The following is a 20,113-nucleotide window of genomic DNA, read 5'->3' on the forward strand; positions in this document are numbered from 1 at the left end:
TGAACATAGCATATACTAAACTAAGTTAACTTGGGCCGGCCTCACACAAGCGTAGGCGCAATGGCCACAGGGCAAGTTCCTCCGCGCTGCAACACAAACTTTCCGATTGATATGGGTCATTCACTCCAGAGGTGTTCTTTTTCTTCGCTAAGGGCAATTACTCGATCGAGCATTGCCCTTAGCGAGTACCTGCCCGCTCGGAAGAAAAGGTTCGGCTGCCGGCGGCGAGTTGCGGGGGAGAGCGGGGAGGAACGGAGAGGATATCTCTTTCTCCCTCTCTCCCCCCCGCTCCCCCCTGGTCACTGCCGCAACTCACCGCTCCCCCGCCCCGGCAGCCGAATCTTTTCTTCCGAGCGGGCAGGTACTCGCTAAGGGCAATGCTCGATCGAGTAATTGTCCTTAGCGAGTATGCTCGCTCATCTCTAGCTCTATTCTATGCAGATTGCGTTTCAAGCACTTCAAATTTCTCAATGAATGTTCAACATTTGCAAATTGGGGAGCGGATTTCATTTGATGCTGCAGAAAAGGGGTAAAATCTGCGACAAATCCGGGACAGAATTAAAAGGACATTAAAAATGTTGCAGCCTGTTCTCAATTCTGCGCAGATTTTTTCGTAATCTTTTTATACCCCATGCACATATTCTCTACTAGAGGGGCTCGTTCACACGAGCGTATACACGCAGCATATTACACATGTAATACGCACTGGATAGAGCCCATTGGTTTCAAAAGACTCACAAGCGGCTGCAGTTGTATTTTTCAATGGTACCATATAATGTACGGAAAAACTTTTTAAAAAGTTCTAAATGGAGTAAAATGAGGGGGAAAAACGACATTCCGCCATCTTTCGGTGCGTCTTGTTTCTACGGCGCACAAACTGCAACAAAAATGACATGATGACTTTATTCTATGGGTCAGTGCGATCGCTGCGAGACCAAAGTGATGTGTTGTTTTTTTTTGCTGTACTACTTTTATATTTTTTGTCAAAGACATTTAATTCTTTTAAAATTATTTCCTGCCGCCATCTTCTGTGCGCAATAACTTTTTTATTTTTCGGTCCACATAGTTGTACAAGGGCTCTATTCTTGCGGGACGTCCTGTAGTTTGCATTAGTACCATTTTGGAATACATACGACTTTTTGATCACTTTTTATTGGCATTTTACTTGGAGACTAAATGACTAAAAAAAGCGCATTTCTGGCGTTCTTAATTTTTCACAGTGTGGAGTAAATAATGCATTACTTTGATAGATCGCACTTTTACGGACGCAGCGATGCTAAACATGTACTTTTGTTTTATGATTTTGATTCTTTTATTTAGTCTAACCCAGTAACACAGTTCATTAATTACACCTTACTGTTGGATGATCCGCAGTGTTTCCGCCACGTGGAAACATACCCTATATGTTACATAAACCTACCCTTATAGTGTCAGTCAGCGCGGTGTGTAACAGGGATTGTGAAATAGTTGCATAATCACTTTAGTTTTTTTTTTTCTATTAAGTCAGGTTAATGGCGAGCCGACTGGATTAATTGTATAGGCAGATTTCCAAAAAATACAATGCAATGGCGATTGGATGACATAATTTCCCATAATTGGAAAACCTTACGTGGCAGAAAAAAACAAATATAATATTTAAATTCAGCGCGTCTATTTTGTGCAGTCATAAAAATAGACGTTGGCTCGTTCATTTATTGTTCGGATTAAACGGCGCTCGCTCAAGCCCTTCTCATTCACTATTACAGCAAATGTGAAGGACCGAACGATTCGCGAGCCAACGATGTATCTGCCCGACTAAACAGGTGGCACAAGAGCGAACGATCTAGCGCTGACGTCACTCGCTCGTCCAAAAGGACCCCAAGTCAGCCCTCTTCTATTTCACGGCCCATGCAAAGACAGCCAAGGGGGATGGCTTAGATATGAAATAAGCCAATATGCTGCCTCCCCCCGCAATGACATCACTGATAGGAGTATGAGGTCACGTGAACCGCTGTCAAAACGGGGCCAGATGTTGCGGTAGCGACACTGCCGAACCTGGACTGGATTAGGGTAAATGTTGTAAATCTCCCAGGATATCCCCTTTAACCAATAGAGCTGATATTACAGAGTCTGCAAAGGAGGTAATGCCTGGCTGATAACAAGGAACAATAGACTGCATTCACCACCTCAAAACAGCAAGATAAGATAAGTTTGGGGTGTATTTTAAGGGAGATCAGCAGATGCAAATATCTGAGTAATGTTTAATGATGCTCACAAATAGCTCTTGTTGAAAATTAACCGTCTGAACAAGGAGAAACAAAACGATGGAACGCTGCGAGCAACATTGTATCGATCCGCGGCCGGATACACAAATGATGCGCAATAGTTACAGGGGGAGTCAAAGGTAAAAAAGAAACAACTAATGGCAGAGGGATCTCACTACTCTAGTAAGGGCCCCTAGAAGTATACGACCTGCACCTCCACTGTAAGGGGCCCCTAGAAGTACACACCCTGCACCTCCACTGTAAGGGGCCCCTAGAAGTATACACCCTGCACCTCCACTGTAAGGGGCCCCTCGAAGTATACACCCTGCACCTCCACTGTAAGGGGCCCCTCGAAGTATACACCCTGCACCTCCACTGTAAGGGGCCCCTCGAAGTATACACCCTGCACCTCCACTGTAAGGGGCCCCTCGAAGTATACACCCTGCACCTCCACTGTAAGGGGCCCCTCGAAGTATACACCCTGCACCTCCACTGTAAGGGGCCCCTCGAAGTATACACCCTGCACCTCCACTGTAAGGGGCCCCTCAAAGTATACACCCTGCACCTCCACTGTAAGGGGCCCCTCGAAGTATACACCCTGCACCTCCACTGTAAGGGGCCCCTCGAAGTATACACCCTGCACCTCCACTGTAAGGGGCCCCTCGAAGTATACACCCTGCACCTCCACTGTAAGGGGCCCCTCGAAGTATACACCCTGCACCTCCACTGTAAGGGGCCCCTCGAAGTATACACCCTGCACCTCCACTGTAAGGGGCCCCTCGAAGTATACACCCTGCACCTCCACTGTAAGGGGCCCCTCGAAGTATACACCCTGCACCTCCACTGTAAGGGGCCCCTCGAAGTATACACCCTGCACCTCTACTGTAAAGGGCCCCTCGAAGTATACACCCTGCACCTCCACTGTAAGGGGCCCCTCGAAGTATACACCCTGCACCTCCACTGTAAGGGGCCCCTCGAAGTATACACCCTGCACCTCCACTGTAGGGGGCCCCTCGAAGTATACACCCTGCACCTCCACTGTAGGGGGCCCCTCGAAGTATACACCCTGCACCTCCACTGTAAGGGGCCCCTCGAAGTATACACCCTGCACCTCTACTGTAGGGGGGCCCTCGAAGTATACACCCTGCACCTCCACTGTAAAGGGCCCCTCGAAGTATACACCCTGCACCTCCACTGTAAAGTGCCCCTCGAAGTATACACCCTGCCCCTCCACTGTATGGGGCCCCTAGAAGTGTACAACTTGCACCTCCACTGTAAGGGGCCCCTCGAAGTATACACCCTGCACCTCCACTGTAAGGGGCCCCTAGAAGTACACAACCTGCATCTCCATTGTAAGGGGCCCCTAGAAGTACACAACCTGCATCTTCACTGTAAGGGGCCCCTAGAAGTATACAACCTGCATCTCCACTGTAAGGGGCCCCTCAAAGTGTACAGCCTGCATCTCCACTGTAAGGGGCCCCTAGAAGTATACACCCTGCATCTCCACTGTAAGGGGCCCCTCGAAGTGTACAACTTGCACCTACACTGTAAGGGCCCCTTGAAGTGGACAACAAGCACCTTAACTGTAAGGGCCACTCGAAGTATACAACCTGCACATCTACTGTAGGGGGCTCCTAGAAGTATACGACCTGCACCTCCCCTGTAAGGGCCCCTCGAGGTGTACAACCTGCACCTCCACTGTAAGGGGCCCCTCGAAGTATACACACTGCACCTTCCACTATAAGGGGCCCCTAGAAGAATACAACCTGCACCTCCACTGTAAGGGGCCCCTAGAAGTATACAACCTGCACCTCCACTGTAAGGGCCCCTAGAAGTATACAACCTGCACCTCCACTGTAAGGGGCCCCTAGAAGTATACAACCTGCACCCCCCCACTGTAAGGGGCCCCTAGAAGTATACAACCTGCACCCCCCCACTGTAAGGGGCCCCTAGAAGTATACAACCTGCACCTCCACTGTAAGGGGCCCCTAGAAGTATACAACCTGCACCCCCACTGTAAGGGGCCCCTAGAAGTATACAACCTGCACCCCCACTGTTTTACAGTTGCCATAAACATGCACATACAGGGTACCGTTGAAAGGCTGCATCTGGCGCTGTATCTCAATACTGGTGTCCTATATTAAAGCGTACTTGAATAGGACGGGCATGGATGCGCTACATGATGGCATGGTACACGGCCCTGGGGGCCCCTTGAACATGGATTTCAGTTTTGTGTTGTTCTGCGCCTCTTTAAGTCTCGTTAGACCGCTGCTAGGACGGAAGCAAAGAAAGCGTACCTGAGTGGCCTCCTTCTGCTACGATACACGCATGGAGCTGTTCGACAGTACAGTCCAGGGCTGTCGCCATCATCGTGAGAACGTGTTAGTGAACGGCGAAAATTCACATTACTAGTAAAAGTACAACCCAATCTGAAGACTATGTAAATTTTAGCGTGAATGTTGGAATTTGGCGCGATCGCCTCATTGGACCTGTATTTATTCCAAGAACTCGGATCGGTACCTGAATCTCCTGCAGACGGCGGCGGACGACTTCCTGGATGATCTGCCCCAATTATAGCAGTCCGAGGCCACTTCCAGTACGCTTTCCTTACTGCAGTCCTAGCCGCGGTCCCACAGGGCTTAGCGAGACGCGGAAAGCGGATTTCGGCTTCTCACATGCTACTCTTCAACTTTGCAATTGGGTTTTACTCTGTCCTACAGGGGACGCAACAGAAAATTGAAAATCTATATTCCGGGGCCCCAAGGGGCCCGTGTGCCATGCCATCCTGTAGCACATCCATGACTTCCTATTCACATATGCTATTGTTATGCCAATACAGGACAGCAGTAGTGAGATATAGCGCTGGGTCCGGCTTTTTGGCTATACCCTGTATAGCCACATACATATACATATACATATAGTCCTTGATAGAACTTGGAAACACAATGTTTAAATCTTGATACATTGTAGACTCCCATAAAAATAGCAACACAGAAGTTAAAAGGGCAAACAAATAAGACACTCGGATTTAACCCTAACCGCTCGCAGTCCCCATCATCATCCCCAAATACGTGCTGGATAGTTACAGAATATTGCTTCTGTCTGACCCCCCGGCATTTTTAACAGTTACCCCAAAAGCCAAAAAAATAGAGAAACAACCCCGCCCTCCCCCCAAGAAAGGGTTAAGAAATAAAAAAAGTCTGTGACCTGATCTGCTGGGCAGAAGATTCGAGGCAGTCAGAGACTGGGAGCAATCCACTGTGTAAGAAGAGATGAGGAGGATTAGTATTAAGGAAGCATGACTGAGTGAGAAGAGCGTGTGAGTGTAGACCGTGCGAGAGTGCGCCCCGGAGAGTGTGTCAGCGTGAGAACAAGAAGACAGTCACCCTGCCGTCTGCGCCAAAATGTCAAAGTGAAAGGTGAGTGTGCTTCGTGTGGGCGTGCGAGTGCGAGTCTGCGAGGAGGGTACAAAAGTTGTTGCAAACTGTGACAATGTCCGCTAAAGGGTTAATCTAGACGAAGGCGTAGAAGGGGTGAAGCCGGCGATACGTGGAGTGCGAATGCACTATGGCCATCTACGGTGTCAGCGTATATCCTATAGGTAGGAAGGGTAGATGTGGGTCCAGGTCTGTCTGAAAAAGTTGCGCCTGTTATAATGAAGTGCCCCACAATGCACTGGGGTGTACGGTATACGGCAGATGTGCAAGTGTATGGTGTAAAGTGAGTGTATAGGAGGAGAGAAGAAGTTGCTGCCCATCTCCCAGCTTGCAGGCACCCGACTTCGGTCCTAGTTTGGAGAGTCGGTTATAAGGTTCCCCCCCAGTATAGGACGACAGAGAAGCCTCATTGGTAAGTCACAGCACTTGAGAGAGAACTGTGAGGAGGAGCGTGGAAGGGAGGGGGGAGATAGAGAAGAGAAGCAGGTGAGCATGGAGAGAGGAAACTGCCAAGGCGGGTAGGAAATATCAGATGGGAAGGGTGGATGGCATGGCCGAACATGCAGGGTACAAGAAGGGAGAGGAAGAAAGCCACGGACTGGGAAATGCTAAAGATATGTAGAGGGCAGCGAGGGTGCTGCTGGATGATGATGATGACGTAGGGTGGTGTTCTGCTTCGCTTCTGAAGAGCAACTGCATTGTTAACCATTCAGCTGCCAAAGTCTCCTAAACTCTAGAACAGGGGTGCACAACTTTTTTTGGTGTGAGGGCGACAATGCCATACTGAACCACTTCCAAGGGCCACAAGAGTATTCCCATCTGAGGCACTGATAGAATATTCTGAGTATATGCCATAATACATGGACTCCCACCTATTGGGAGAATGGGGGTCACCTTCCCCCCTCCAAAATCAGCACTTCAGAGAGGAGGAGACAATACTCTCTTCATTGTAGATGATGGATGTCGAGGTAAAGGCCTGATATTTCATGAGTCCTATAAACTACAATGGAGAGAGCTGCATACACATCTGAAGCCTTCAACTCATCGACTCCTCCTTGGAGTGACAAACAGGACAAGAGACTATTCTCCTAAAATATAGAGGGTCCAGACATAGCTACACAGGGCATCCTTAGTACTTGTCCTAATTTATAGGACCCAGACATGGCTACACAGGGCATCCTTAGTACTTGTCCTAATATATGGGGGACCAGACATGGCTACACAGGGCATCCTTAGTACTTGTCCTAATATATAGGGGACCCAGACATGACTACACAGTGCACCCTTAGTACTTGTCCTAATATATAGGGGACCCAGACATGGCTACACAGTGAATCCTTAGTACTTGTCCTAATATATACGGGACACAGACACGACTATACAGTGCACCCTTAGTACTTGTCCTAATATATAGGGGACCTAGACGTGGCTACACAGGGCAACCTTAGTACTTGTCCTAATATATAGGGGACCTAGACGTGGCTACACAGTGCACCCTTAGTACTTGTCCAAATATATAGGGGACCGGACATTGCTACACAGTGCACCATTAGTACTTGTCCTAATATATAGGGGACCCAGACATGGCTACACAGTGCACCCTTAGTACTTGTCCTAATATATAGGGGACCGGACATGGCTACACAGTGCACCCTTAGTACTTGTCCGAATATATAGGGGACCGGACATGGCTACACAGTACACCCTTAGTACTTTCCCTAATATATAGGACCCAGACAGGACTACACAGTACACCCCTAGTACTTGTCCTAATATATAGGGGGACCCAGACATGGCTACACAGTGAATCCTTAGTACTTGTCCTAATATAGGGAGTCCAGACATGGCTACACAGTGAATCCTTAGTACTTGTCCTAATATATACGGGACACAGACACGACTATACAGTGCACCCTTAGTACTTGTCCTAATATATAGGGGACCTAGACGTGGCTACACAGGGCAACCTTAGTACTTGTCCTAATATATAGGGGACCTAGACGTGGCTACACAGTGCACCCTTAGTACTTGTCCTAATATATAGGGGACCCAGACATGGCTACACAGTGCAGCCTTAGTACTTGTCCAAATATATAGGGGACCGGACATTGCTACACAGTGCATCCTTAGTACTTATACTAATATATAGGGGACCGGACATGGCTACACAGTGCACCCTTAGTACTTGTCCGAATATATATGGGACCGGACATGGCTACACAGTGCACCCTTAGTACTTGTCCGAATATATAGGGGACCGGACATGGCTACACAGTGCACCCTTAGTACTTGTCCTAATATATAGGTAACCCAGACATGACTACACAGTGCACCCTTAGTACTTGTCCGAATATATAGGGGACCCAGACATGACTACACATTGCACCCTTAGTACTTGTCCTAATATATAGGGGACCCAGACATGACTACACAGTGCACCCTTAGTAATTGTCCGAATATATAGGGGAGCGGACATTGCTACACAGTGCACCCTTAGTACTTGTCCGAATATATAGGGGACCGGACATGGCTACACAGTGCACCCTTAGTACTTGTCCAAATATATAGGGGACCGGACATGGCTACACAGTGCACCCTTAGTACTTGTCCTAATATATAGGTAACCCAGACATGACTACACAGTACACCCTTAGTACTTGTCCGAATATATAGGGGACCCAGATATGACTACACAGTGCACCCTTAGTACTTGTCCTAATATATAGGGGACCCAGACATGACTACACAGTGCGCCCTTAGTACTTGTCCGAATATATAGGGGACCAGACATTGCTACACATTGCACCCTTAGTACTTGTACTAATATATAGGGGACCCAGACATGACTACACAGTGCACCCTTAGTACTTGTCCTAATATATAGGGGACCCAGACATGACTACACAGTGCACCCTTAGTACTTGTCCGAATATATAGGGGACCCAGACATGACTACACAGTGCACCCTTAGTACTTGTCCGAATATATAGGGACCCAGACATGACTACACAGTGCACCCTTAGTACTTGTCCTAATATAAAGGGGACCCAGACATGACTACACTGCCCCCCCCCCCTTAGTACTTGTCCTAATATATAGGTAACCCAGACATGGCTACACAGTGCACCCTTAGTACTTGTCCGAATATATAGGGGACCGGACATGGCTACACAGTGCACCCTTAGTACTTGTCCGAATATATAGGGGACCGGACATGGCTACACAGTGCACCCTTAGTACTTGTCCGAATATATAGGGGACCGGACATGGCTACACAGTGCACCCTTAGTACTTGTCCTAATATATAGGTAACCCAGACATGACTACACAGTACACCCTTAGTACTTGTCCGAATATATAGGGGACCCAGACATGACTACACAGTGCAGCCTTAGTACTTGTCCTAATATATAGGGGACCCAGACATGACTACGCAGTGCGCCCTTAGTACTTGTCCGAATATATAGGGGACCAGACATTGCTACACATTGCACCCTTAGTACTTGTCCTAATATATAGGGGACCCAGACATGACTACACAGTGCACCCTTAGTACTTGTCCTAATATATAGGGGACCCAGACATGACTACACAGTGCACCCTTAGTACTTGTCCGAATATATAGGGGACCCAGACATGACTACACAGTGCACCCTTAGTACTTGTCCGAATATATAGGGACCCAGACATGACTACACAGTGCACCCTTAGTACTTGTCCTAATATATAGGGGACCAAGACATGACTACACTGCCCCCCCCCCCTTAGTACTTGTCCTAATATATAGGTAACCCAGACATGGCTACACAGTGCACCCTTAGTACTTGTCCGAATATATAGGGGACCGGACATTGCTACACAGTGCACCCTTAGTACTTGTCCTAATATATAGGACCCAGACATGACTACACAGGGCACCCTTAGTACTTGTCCTAATATATAGGGGACCCAGACATGACTACACAGTGCACCCTTAGTACTTGTCCTAATATATAGGGGACCCAGACATGACTACACTGCCCCCCCCCCTTAGTACTTGTCCTAATATATAGGTAACCCAGACATGGCTAGACAGTGCACCCTTAGTACTTGTCCTAATATATAGGGGACCCAGACATGGCTACACAGTGCACCCTTAGTACTTGTCCGAATATATAGGGGACCAGACATTGCTACACATTGCACCCTTAGTACTTGTACTAATATATAGGGGACCCAGACATGACTACACAGTGCACCCTTAGTACTTGTCCTAATATATAGGGGACCCAGACATGACTACACAGTGCACCCTTAGTACTTGTCCGAATATATAGGGGACCCAGACATGACTACACAGTGCACCCTTAGTACTTGTCCGAATATATAGGGACCCAGACATGACTACACAGTGCACCCTTAGTACTTGTCCTAATATAAAGGGGACCCAGACATGACTACACTGCCCCCCCCCCCTTAGTACTTGTCCTAATATATAGGTAACCCAGACATGGCTACACAGTGCACCCTTAGTACTTGTCCGAATATATAGGGGACCGGACCTGGCTACACAGTGCACCCTTAGTACTTGTCCGAATATATAGGGGACCGGACATGGCTACACAGTGCACCCTTAGTACTTGTCCGAATATATAGGGGACCGGACATGGCTACACAGTGCACCCTTAGTACTTGTCCTAATATATAGGTAACCCAGACATGACTACACAGTACACCCTTAGTACTTGTTCGAATATATAGGGGACCCAGACATGACTACACAGTGCACCCTTAGTACTTGTCCTAATATATAGGGGACCCAGACATGACTACGCAGTGCGCCCTTAGTACTTGTCCGAATATATAGGGGACCAGACATTGCTACACATTGCACCCTTAGTACTTGTCCTAATATATAGGGGACCCAGACATGACTACACAGTGCATCCTTAGTACTTGTCCTAATATATAGGGGACCCAGACATGACTACACAGTGCACCCTTAGTACTTGTCCGAATATATAGGGGACCCAGACATGACTACACAGTGCACCCTTAGTACTTGTCCGAATATATAGGGACCCAGACATGACTACACAGTGCACCCTTAGTACTTGTCCTAATATATAGGGGACCAAGACATGACTACACTGCCCCCCCCCTTAGTACTTGTCCTAATATATAGGTAACCCAGACATGGCTACACAGTGCACCCTTAGTACTTGTCCTAATATATAGGACCCAGACATGACTACACAGGGCACCCTTAGTACTTGTCCTAATATATAGGGGACCCAGACATGACTACACAGTGCACCCTTAGTACTTGTCCTAATATATAGGGGACCCAGACATGACTACACTGCCCCCCCCCCTTAGTACTTGTCCTAATATATAGGTAACCCAGACATGGCTAGACAGTGCACCCTTAGTACTTGTCCTAATATATAGGGGACCCAGACATGGCTACACAGTGCACCCTTAGTACTTGTCCTAATATATAGGGGACCCAGACATGGCTACACAGTGCACCCTTAGTACTTGTCCGCTCCTGTTATTCTGCTATGTACCACTCCTCTGTGAGCAGACACACACATACAATCACCTAGACACAGAAGTATAGTTTTATTTTTTTCTAATGGCAGCCTATGTGTGACGGACGGCTTTGTATGGCCTTACAGCAGCATCCACTGGTGGTATACATCTACTTCCCATGTATACCTCTGATGCAAACTTCAAAAGGCAGTGTCAATGCAACCTGAGGCCATATTTAGAGGGGTGAGTTTGGTATGACAGCGATGGTCATAATTCACATGTGAGAAAACACATTACTTTCAATGCTTCTTCAAATGTACACTTTTTTTCTCGGACTGATCACCCAATATAGCCAACAAAAATTGCAGCATGCCTTTTTTTTGGGCAATTTTGTACATGGATCGCCCGTTAGTTCCTATGGGAGGTAGGGGGAAAAGAAATCGTATTGCACCCGCATGTAAATAAAAGTGTCATTCGATTTTTTTTGTTTTTACCATTAAAACAACCTGCATTTTCATGCGCGTGAAAAATCATATGTGCAGCAATGCAACGCGTTATTCTTGTAAAGCGCATTGCGACCGCAGGGGGGAGAAAATTTTTTTTAAAAAAAATAATAAAAAAAAAACGGTGGTTTACGAGTGCGATATCGGTTTGCGTTTTTAGGGCCGATATCACGGTCATCTGCGTAATTACCGCCTTAGGCCTTTTTTGCCGTGATAAAACGCTGGCCAAAAATCGCGACCCTCTGAAGCCTTGGATTCCAATGCATCCGTCCAGGAGGGCGATTCTACAGCATGTAAAATCGACCGTCCGGAAAAGATAGCACATACGTTGCGCATTCTGGTTGGACGTTTTTACATGCGGTTGGAAAAGATAGGACTTGTCCTATCTTTTTGCTGGAATATGTAGCCCGTTCCCAATGACCAATGGAGTTTAACGGCGGCTCATGTTACTAAAGTCCCTCCCCATCCCATTGCCGGCAGCTCCAATAGGCTGGGGAAAGAGAGGAGGGAATTTAGCATGGCAAGCGCTGCTAAAGTCCCTCCCCCTCCCTTTGCTGGCCACTCCCATAGGCTTCTATGGGAGTTTCTATTGCTGTAATCAGCCGGCAAACGGAATTTCAGGTGGCAGCATAATATTCTGTCCATCTGAATGGGCTAGAAAACAGGAGATTTAGCCGCAACTCTGTTGCGGCTTTCTTTGGTTCATGCAATTTTTGACTGCGATGCAGACGGCAGAAAATCGCAACGGCCGTGTGAAAGAGCCCTTAGGTCAGTGTTCCCCAAATGCACAGGTGATGTAATTATTGTTGGTGCCTCAGACATTGCCACAGGTGTTCTTACCATAGGAGATCCTGAAAACATGAGCTGTTGGTGGTCCCTGAGGACTGGATTTGGGGACCCCTGCCTTCGGTTATGTTCACATCTGCTCCATCATAAGAACCCTATGACAAAACCACGGAATGACTCCACTGACTATGAGGGGTATGCTCTGGTCCTGTCATACTGTCCAATGTTTTAAAGGGGTTGTCCCGCGCCGAAACGGGTTTTTTTTTTTTCAATAGACCCCCCGTTCGGCGCGAGACAAACCCGATGCATGTGTTAAAAAAAACAAACCGTTTAGTACTTACCCGAATCCCCGCGCTGCGGCGACTTCTTCTTTACCTTAGCAAGATGGCCGCCGGGATCTTCACCCACGATGCACCGCGGGTCTTCTCCCATGGTGCACCGTGGGCTCTGTGTGGTCCATTGCCGATTCCAGCCTCCTGATTGGCTGGAATCGGCACACGTGACGGGGCGGAGCTACGAGGACCAGCTCTCCGGCACGAGCGGCCCATTCACCAGGGAGAAGACCGGACTGCGCAAGCGCGTCTAATCGGGCGATTAGACGCTGAATTTAGACGGCACCATGGAAACGAGGACACTAGCAACGGAACAGGTAAGTGAATAACTTCTGTATGGCTCATAATTAATACACAATGTACATTACAAAGTGCATTAATATGGCCATACAGAAGTGTATAGACCCACTTGCTTTCGCGGGACAACCCCTTTAACAAATGAAAGTCCTGCGTGCAAATCCAGCCGATTAGGAGGATTTAAAGGGACTTTATCACCATCTTTTTTATTAAAACCAGATAGAGAAAGATTTTCCATTTTTCTAACCAGTGTTTTTATTTTCTGACTATAGATTTTTTCTTATTCTGCATTGTACATGATTACGGGGGCACCCAACTTTCCAGAGTTACATTTACCAGCATTTAGAGATATGCTTTACAGCAGTCTCATGTCGCCTCCTGATGCATAAAAGCTCATTTCCGCCCCACAATTCCTGCACACGGATTTTGCCACATGGCAGTACAAATTCCATGTGTGGATCCAGGCCAAAAAAAGCGTGGATTTTGGCACATTTTTGACTTGGAATTCACCTGGAAAGTTCCATGTTGAATTCCACCGTGTGAACAAACTAACACGTTTCGAGGCACTGTGCCCCTTCATCAGAAAATCTTTATTGAGACCAGCAGAGTAACACATTTTGAAGCACTGTGACCCTTCATCAGACAGCTGGAAAATCACACAACGATGGCCAGCGGAGGTCCTGTTTGCCGCCAATATCTGTGGAGCAGTACTGGACCTCTCCTGGCCATCAATCAAGAGGAACGGTGCATCAAAATGTGTTACTCTGCTGGTCTCAGTAAAGATTCTCTACATCACGGTACGGTCTCATTCACACGGGCGTACTCCATTTTTGTCCTTAAACACACCATTTTCATTGCACGTATAAATATTTTCGCTGACTACCGTGTTTCCCCGAAAATAAGACAGTGTCATATAAATTTTTGTCGAAAAGGTTTAACTTTTTTACATGTATAGCTGCCTGGACACTATTTAAATTGGCTTTTTTAATTAACTGTTAGTAGGGCTTAATTTTGGAGTAGGGCTTATATTTCAAGCATCCTCAAAAAGCCTGAAAAATCATTTTGCATCCTCAAAAATGCTGGAAAATCATGCTGTGTCTTATTTTCAGGGTATGTCTTATTTTCAGGGAAATAGGGTATATGCATTTTATTATGTCCATATTGCATCCGTTCTGTATAGATGAAGAGTGGGCCTTCACAATCATTTCTCTGGTGGTCCCAAGAAACCAAAGTCCAATGCTGGATGTTGGGGAGGTATCATGGTCATAACACATCCCAGAAACAGATGAAAAGACTTTTTAATAACTTAATTGACAAGGACAACTGAAGGACCTTTTGGGGAAAAGGCTTTTTAATCTAAAGTTTACATTACTTCAAACCAAGATGGCTATAAGAACCCAAAATTGGGCCACTAAGACACACGTGCCGCAGAGAGTGACAATCTACAATCTCTAATGAATCAGAGGGAAAAGTTAAAGGGGTATTCTAGGCATTTACTAGTAGTTGATTGGCGGGGGTCCGCTGCTTGGGATCCCTGACGATCAGCTGATATTTTGGCTCACTGTCAGACAATAGAGTGAAGCCTTCTTAGACTTTCCGCTCTGACTACTGATGCGTAGGTCAGGCCCGCCAGCTTTGGCGGAATACCCCTTTAATTCTAGAAACTGGTAGACGTGGAATTGTACTATTGATATAGGCCAACAACAGTGTCCACAGTAACACTACAGAACCTACATAGTGGGAAGCTTACTGTATAAAGGGACTATGGGTAGGTTTCCCACTGTATCCTATACTACCACAGTGTAAAGAGTATGTACACTTATGTAACGGGTTCCTCTGCCCCAATCTACTCTCTGTAGGTTAGCAAGGATAGGAGGGTAGATAAAAAGTGGACTAACCCATAACTGCCGGATCAGACTACACAAAGTTTGTTTGTAGTCTGTAACCATGGAGACACATTGTTGCACATAGTAGCTGTATCCACAAAGTGGCAGTATATTTTTAAATCAAACAATTTGCAAAGTTGCTCCATTTTCATATTTTAAATGCTTTGGAGCAATACAAACACAGAGTAGCAAAAGTATACACACCCTTTACAATGGATCAGCCAAGTATTTTCCAATCAGTCCATGCATGAGAAAACCCCGATCAATGCAATGGACTAAACTTTTTCTGTTGAATACGACTATAAAACAAGGTGTACATGTCCTTTAAGGGTCCTTTTAATGAACGCGCTCTGTAAGCAAAGAGCTTGCTGGGCAGCACCTGAATTTGAGATGGCTGCTAAGCAACAGGTAGAAATGGCACGCTAGATATGTAGCACTAAGTGACCTGCGTAGTCATTGTCTATCCTGCAGAAACTATGGTGATGCAAGTGCTACCAGCGCTTTGCAAGAGAGCATGGCTGCCGGTAGACTACCAGAATGTAAAACACTGCCCAAGAAAACCCCTGGCGCCACTGGCCGCAGGAAATCAATAGGATCAGACGGGTTAAAATAAGTAACTTGTCTTATTCTTCTTTTATGTCTGCAAACTCCAGAGCCATTACATCCTTGGACCATGGGCAATTTAATATTGGCCCTGAACACTTATAGGACTATCACTACCTAAAAAGCCTGAAGACAAGATGAAGCCCAAAACTTGCTGAATCCTTATTTCTAGTTCCTTGCTCCTGATCTAGTGCCTTCCTCTCTGTCCTGGCCCCGCCCTGCTGCTAATTAGGACTCCCTATAAAGCCTGGCCCTTCAACCCACTCCTTGTGTGATTATTCTGCTCCCCAGCATTGATTGATCAGCTCCACTTCTTCCTACTTCTTGGCTATTGTGATTAGACCTGCTGATACAGATTTCTGGTTTTCCATCTGACTACGCTACTCACTTCGCCCAGACCTCCTGTTGCTGACCTCTGGCTTTCCATCTGACTAAGTTACCCGCTTCATTTATTTATACTGAAAACCAAGACCTCCCCATTGCTGACTCTTGGCTTGTGCCTGATTACACTCCAGACCTGCGGCTATTACACCAACCCAGTGCCTGAAACTGCTAGACACTTACTGCTTGTCGCTATGTTCATGCTAAAACTCCAGTAATTTTCAGCCTACACCAACATGACCACCACAGTCATCCTTAACCACCTAACATTCTATTGCTGACACCAGTCCCAGTGGATTACAGGCCGGTGTTGGCCACTATTGTCCTATCTTGTACCCAACTATTACATAAGCTAGGTACCATCGTATGGGTGGCACACATGGAGGACCATCACTCTTCTCTATGTACCAGGGATCTAATAAAAGAGGTTCACCTGGATAATTTTAGACCCACGGAATCAACTAGATCAAAAAAAATTCTACACTCACAAAATAAAAACGGATTACAAAAATGGAAAATGTTTCTCTATCTGGTTTACGAAATCTAAAAATAATAAATATAAAACATGTTTGGTGATATAGTCCCTTTAAATGATAACATACAGCATACCTACTGCTGCCACTTGAGTACAACAGTCTACAAAAAGCTCCCCCTAGTGGTGGCTGCAGGTAGCTAAGACTTTATCATTTAACAAGTCATCTACAAAGGGGATTTTGTATATGTAATACGCAGTGCAAATGTGTTCATGTGAATAAGACCTTATTACATGGCAAAACGCAGGAGTAGCAGAAATGCTGAATGCAACCGGCACCTGGACTTCATTGAATATGGCGAGTCCAGGTGCCGACCGCAATCAGCGTTTCTCTTCCTGCGTTTTGCAGGGGAGAAACCCTGCTGAGTACAGACATATATAGAAGTACCAAAACCATCACTGCCTGTGCCAACATCACCCTATCATTGCCATCTGTGCAAACAAACAGCCACCACAAAAAGCATCTACAAAGACCATCCCAAGACCATAAGCCTCCAGTCATGAACTCTCCAAGACCCCAATATACAGCGAGTCGCAGGAGCAGGACCACCGGACACCTATACAAAAAGATCATAGAAAGCGCCACACAAGAAGCAACAATTCTCACTAAGCTAATCAGGTAAAAGCAATGCGCACGGCAGGCTTAGGCTCTACTCACATCTGCGTCGGAGCTCCATTCAGAGCCGCCGGCAGAGATATAGCACGAAAGGCTGGACGAAAAAGTTGTGCATGCAGAACAGGAGCAGAAACCGAACAGATCCCATTATAGTCAATGGGTTCATTCGCCATGATTTGGATGGTAATCACGGATAGGAAGAAAGCAGGAAAGCGTCAGACCAAAATAGAGCGTACGTATGGAAGGAGGCAGATGGAGAGAGAGGTGGCAGACAAGTAGATGACTATAGGAGACCGACAGCCACGAGACAGACAGACCGACACGAGACAGACAGATACGAGATAGATCTCACTGCTATAGAGAGAACAGCTGCCGTAGATGAGGGGCTCCAGTGAGCTGCTGGAAAGACTTTAAGGAGATTACCAGCCCAGTGTGTTCTAAGCCTTTATCGCTCAGGGTCGCCCGGCGCCCCCTCTGCCCTCCACCAATCACACGTATTCTCTGCACTACAACATCTACTGTGCCCTGAAGCTACAAATGTCGCTAAAGGCTGCTTAGATTTACAGCGCAGTCCATGTGCCAACTTAAGAAAACTAAGCAGCAACTTCTTCCAGAGGGATAAGAAGATGCAGGATAGGTGTGTGGAGTGGCTTGTTGCACAGAGTCCCGTCCTAGACATCTTTGGGATGAACTAGAACAGGTCAGGAAATATGAACAGCGTCCATCTTCTTTGAGCGAACTAGCAGACATTTGCAGGATGAATGGAGGGAAATACCAGCTGAAGTACCAGATGTTAGTAGAAAATATGCCACAGAGTATCCAATGTCATTAGGGCCAAAGGAGCCCCACTAAGTATTAACATATGAAGGTAAGAACTGCTTTTGATTCTTGCTCAGGTGCCCAATTACCTTTGTTAGGTGGTGCATGCGAGTGTGAATGACATTTAAAACTAGTAGTTAAGCAAGAAACCTTCCGGATTTTGACAATCCCCGTTACATCGGGGGATGGCATCCTGCAGTGATTTCATGGCATGTAGCAGTAAATTATATATTTCATCATTCACTGCCTGCAAACAGTAAGGGCTTGTCCCCCATGACAACACTTGTCATCCTGCCTGCAGTATGAGGAATCAGTACTTGCCTGGAGGGAGCTAAAAAAAGATACAAAGCAACAAATACCAAACCGAGTGTGAAATCCGGGACAGGAGGCTTCCAGTCTGACGTCTTCACACTGTAGAGCGCAATCACCAGTTCTTTCATTCCCCACTGCTTATATAGCGCCAACGTACTCCGCAGCGCAGTACATGCATTAAGGTCTAGGACCCCGGTCACATATACGGGAGCGGAATGCACAGAAAGTCAAACCATTTATCAGTATGTGTTGGTGTGTGATATGTAATCGCACAATATGGCCGTTTCACGGATAGGCTGCGGTGGTGCCACGGTTTTACGAAAATCGCCAAGTAGGCCATCTCCGGCAGTCCCACTGAAGTGAATGGGAGTGAAAGTGTACATGCACGTCCCTCCACTATGCCACACAGCCAGCTGCTCTCCTGGTTCGGGCTGTCGTAAGACAATCCCTTTAATAGAAGAGGGCAACTCATGGCTACTGGATAATTTAAAAGGGTTGTCCACTTTAGAAAACCCATTTCATACACCCTATTAAGAATTTTGAGCTAAAAGCATTGTCCCAGTTGGAAACGACGGATAACCTGTCCGTTTTCACTGCAGTAGCCCAGCTTGGTATCACAGGCAAAGTTCCCAATCACTTTATTGGAAAATGTTGTCTGTAATACCAAACTTCGCCACTGCAGAGAATGGCGCTGTCTGCTTCCTGCAGAACAAGAATGTGCTGGTCTGGTGAAAAGCCGATTACTAGCGGTCCCGGGCAACAGACCTCCACTGATCTATACTGATCATCAATAAGTTACAACCGGACAACCCCAGGGGGAGGATTTCAATGGGTTTAAAAAAATAAAAAAATAGGAATGCTGTAAGTTTGATTTTGTTCCATTATGGTTATTTATTTAATTATTTTTTAAAGGTACAAATACCATTGCAGACTGACTAAATAAATAATGGAACCATACACACAGGTGAGCACGATACCTATACATGGGTGAGAGCGATGTCGGGCCACGAAACTCGGACAGATATCACACTTGCCAATGTGCGGCTTACCCGCTTTTGCCTTTTTAAAAAAAAAAAGCCTCCTATCTAGAGATGAGCGAGCATACTCGCTAAGGGCGATTACTCGAGCGAGCACCTGCCCACTCGAGAGAAAAGGTTCGGCTTCCGGCGCGGGGGAGCGGTGAGTTGCGGCAGTCAGCAACTTTAATGTGGGAGCGGGGGGGGGGGGGGAGAGGGAGAGAGAGATCTCTCCGCTCTCCCCCGCAGCTCCCTGCCCGCCGCCGGCACCGAGCCTTTTCTCTCAAGCGGGCAGGTACTTGCTAAGGGCAATAGGAAACCTTTCATCGCACCCGAGCACATCCCACGCCGTGCGATGCGTTTTCCTGTCCCATTGAAAACAACGGGCGATGCGCGCGAAAATGTAGGTCATGCTGCAAATCAAAACTCTCATGCAAAAGTAATGGGGTTCATATTCATCACAGTATCATATAGTAACAAAGTATGTAAGGCCGAAAAAAAGACATCTGCCCCTCCAGCTCAGCCTGTGACCCCCAGTGTTCATCCAGAGGAAGGCAACAATGAGGTAGAAGCCATTTTTTCCATTTAAAAAAGGGAAAAAAATTTCTTCGGGACTCCAATCTGACAATCGGAACAATCCCCGGATCGCCGACCCGTCTGAAGTCATTAGTGATTGGAACACAGAATTCGTGTATCTCACAACGCACAAATCTCGTGCGTTTTTTTTTTTTTAACCATCTGAAAGCGGCCTTTTTGAGAAAAGTTGTATCCCGCAAGCGTAAATAGATGACATTCTGCAAATTTAAACCATTTAGCTTTTTTTTTTCTGTGGGCAT

General features: G+C 46.6%; 1 protein-coding gene across 5 annotated transcripts in view; it reads right to left on the minus strand.

Moving 5' to 3' along the window:
* DGKZ (diacylglycerol kinase zeta) overlaps nt 1-20,113 on the minus strand; it is a 180,311-nt gene that overhangs the window by 110,561 nt on the left and 49,637 nt on the right. Inside the window, exon 1 of one of the 5 annotated variants that reach the window (XM_066583399.1) lies at nt 5,451-5,886. The exons of 2 other annotated variants lie outside the window; for them this stretch is intronic. The gene's annotated coding sequence lies outside the window, so the exon portion shown is untranslated. Of the gene's footprint in view, nt 1-5,450; nt 5,888-20,113 lie in introns of those variants that run through there. 2 more of the 5 variants (XM_066583400.1, XM_066583401.1) reach the window with 2 other exon arrangements.

This window comes from Eleutherodactylus coqui, chromosome 11 (genome assembly GCF_035609145.1).
Source record: "Eleutherodactylus coqui strain aEleCoq1 chromosome 11, aEleCoq1.hap1, whole genome shotgun sequence".
In the NCBI taxonomy this organism is placed as follows: Eukaryota; Metazoa; Chordata; class Amphibia; order Anura; family Eleutherodactylidae; genus Eleutherodactylus; species Eleutherodactylus coqui.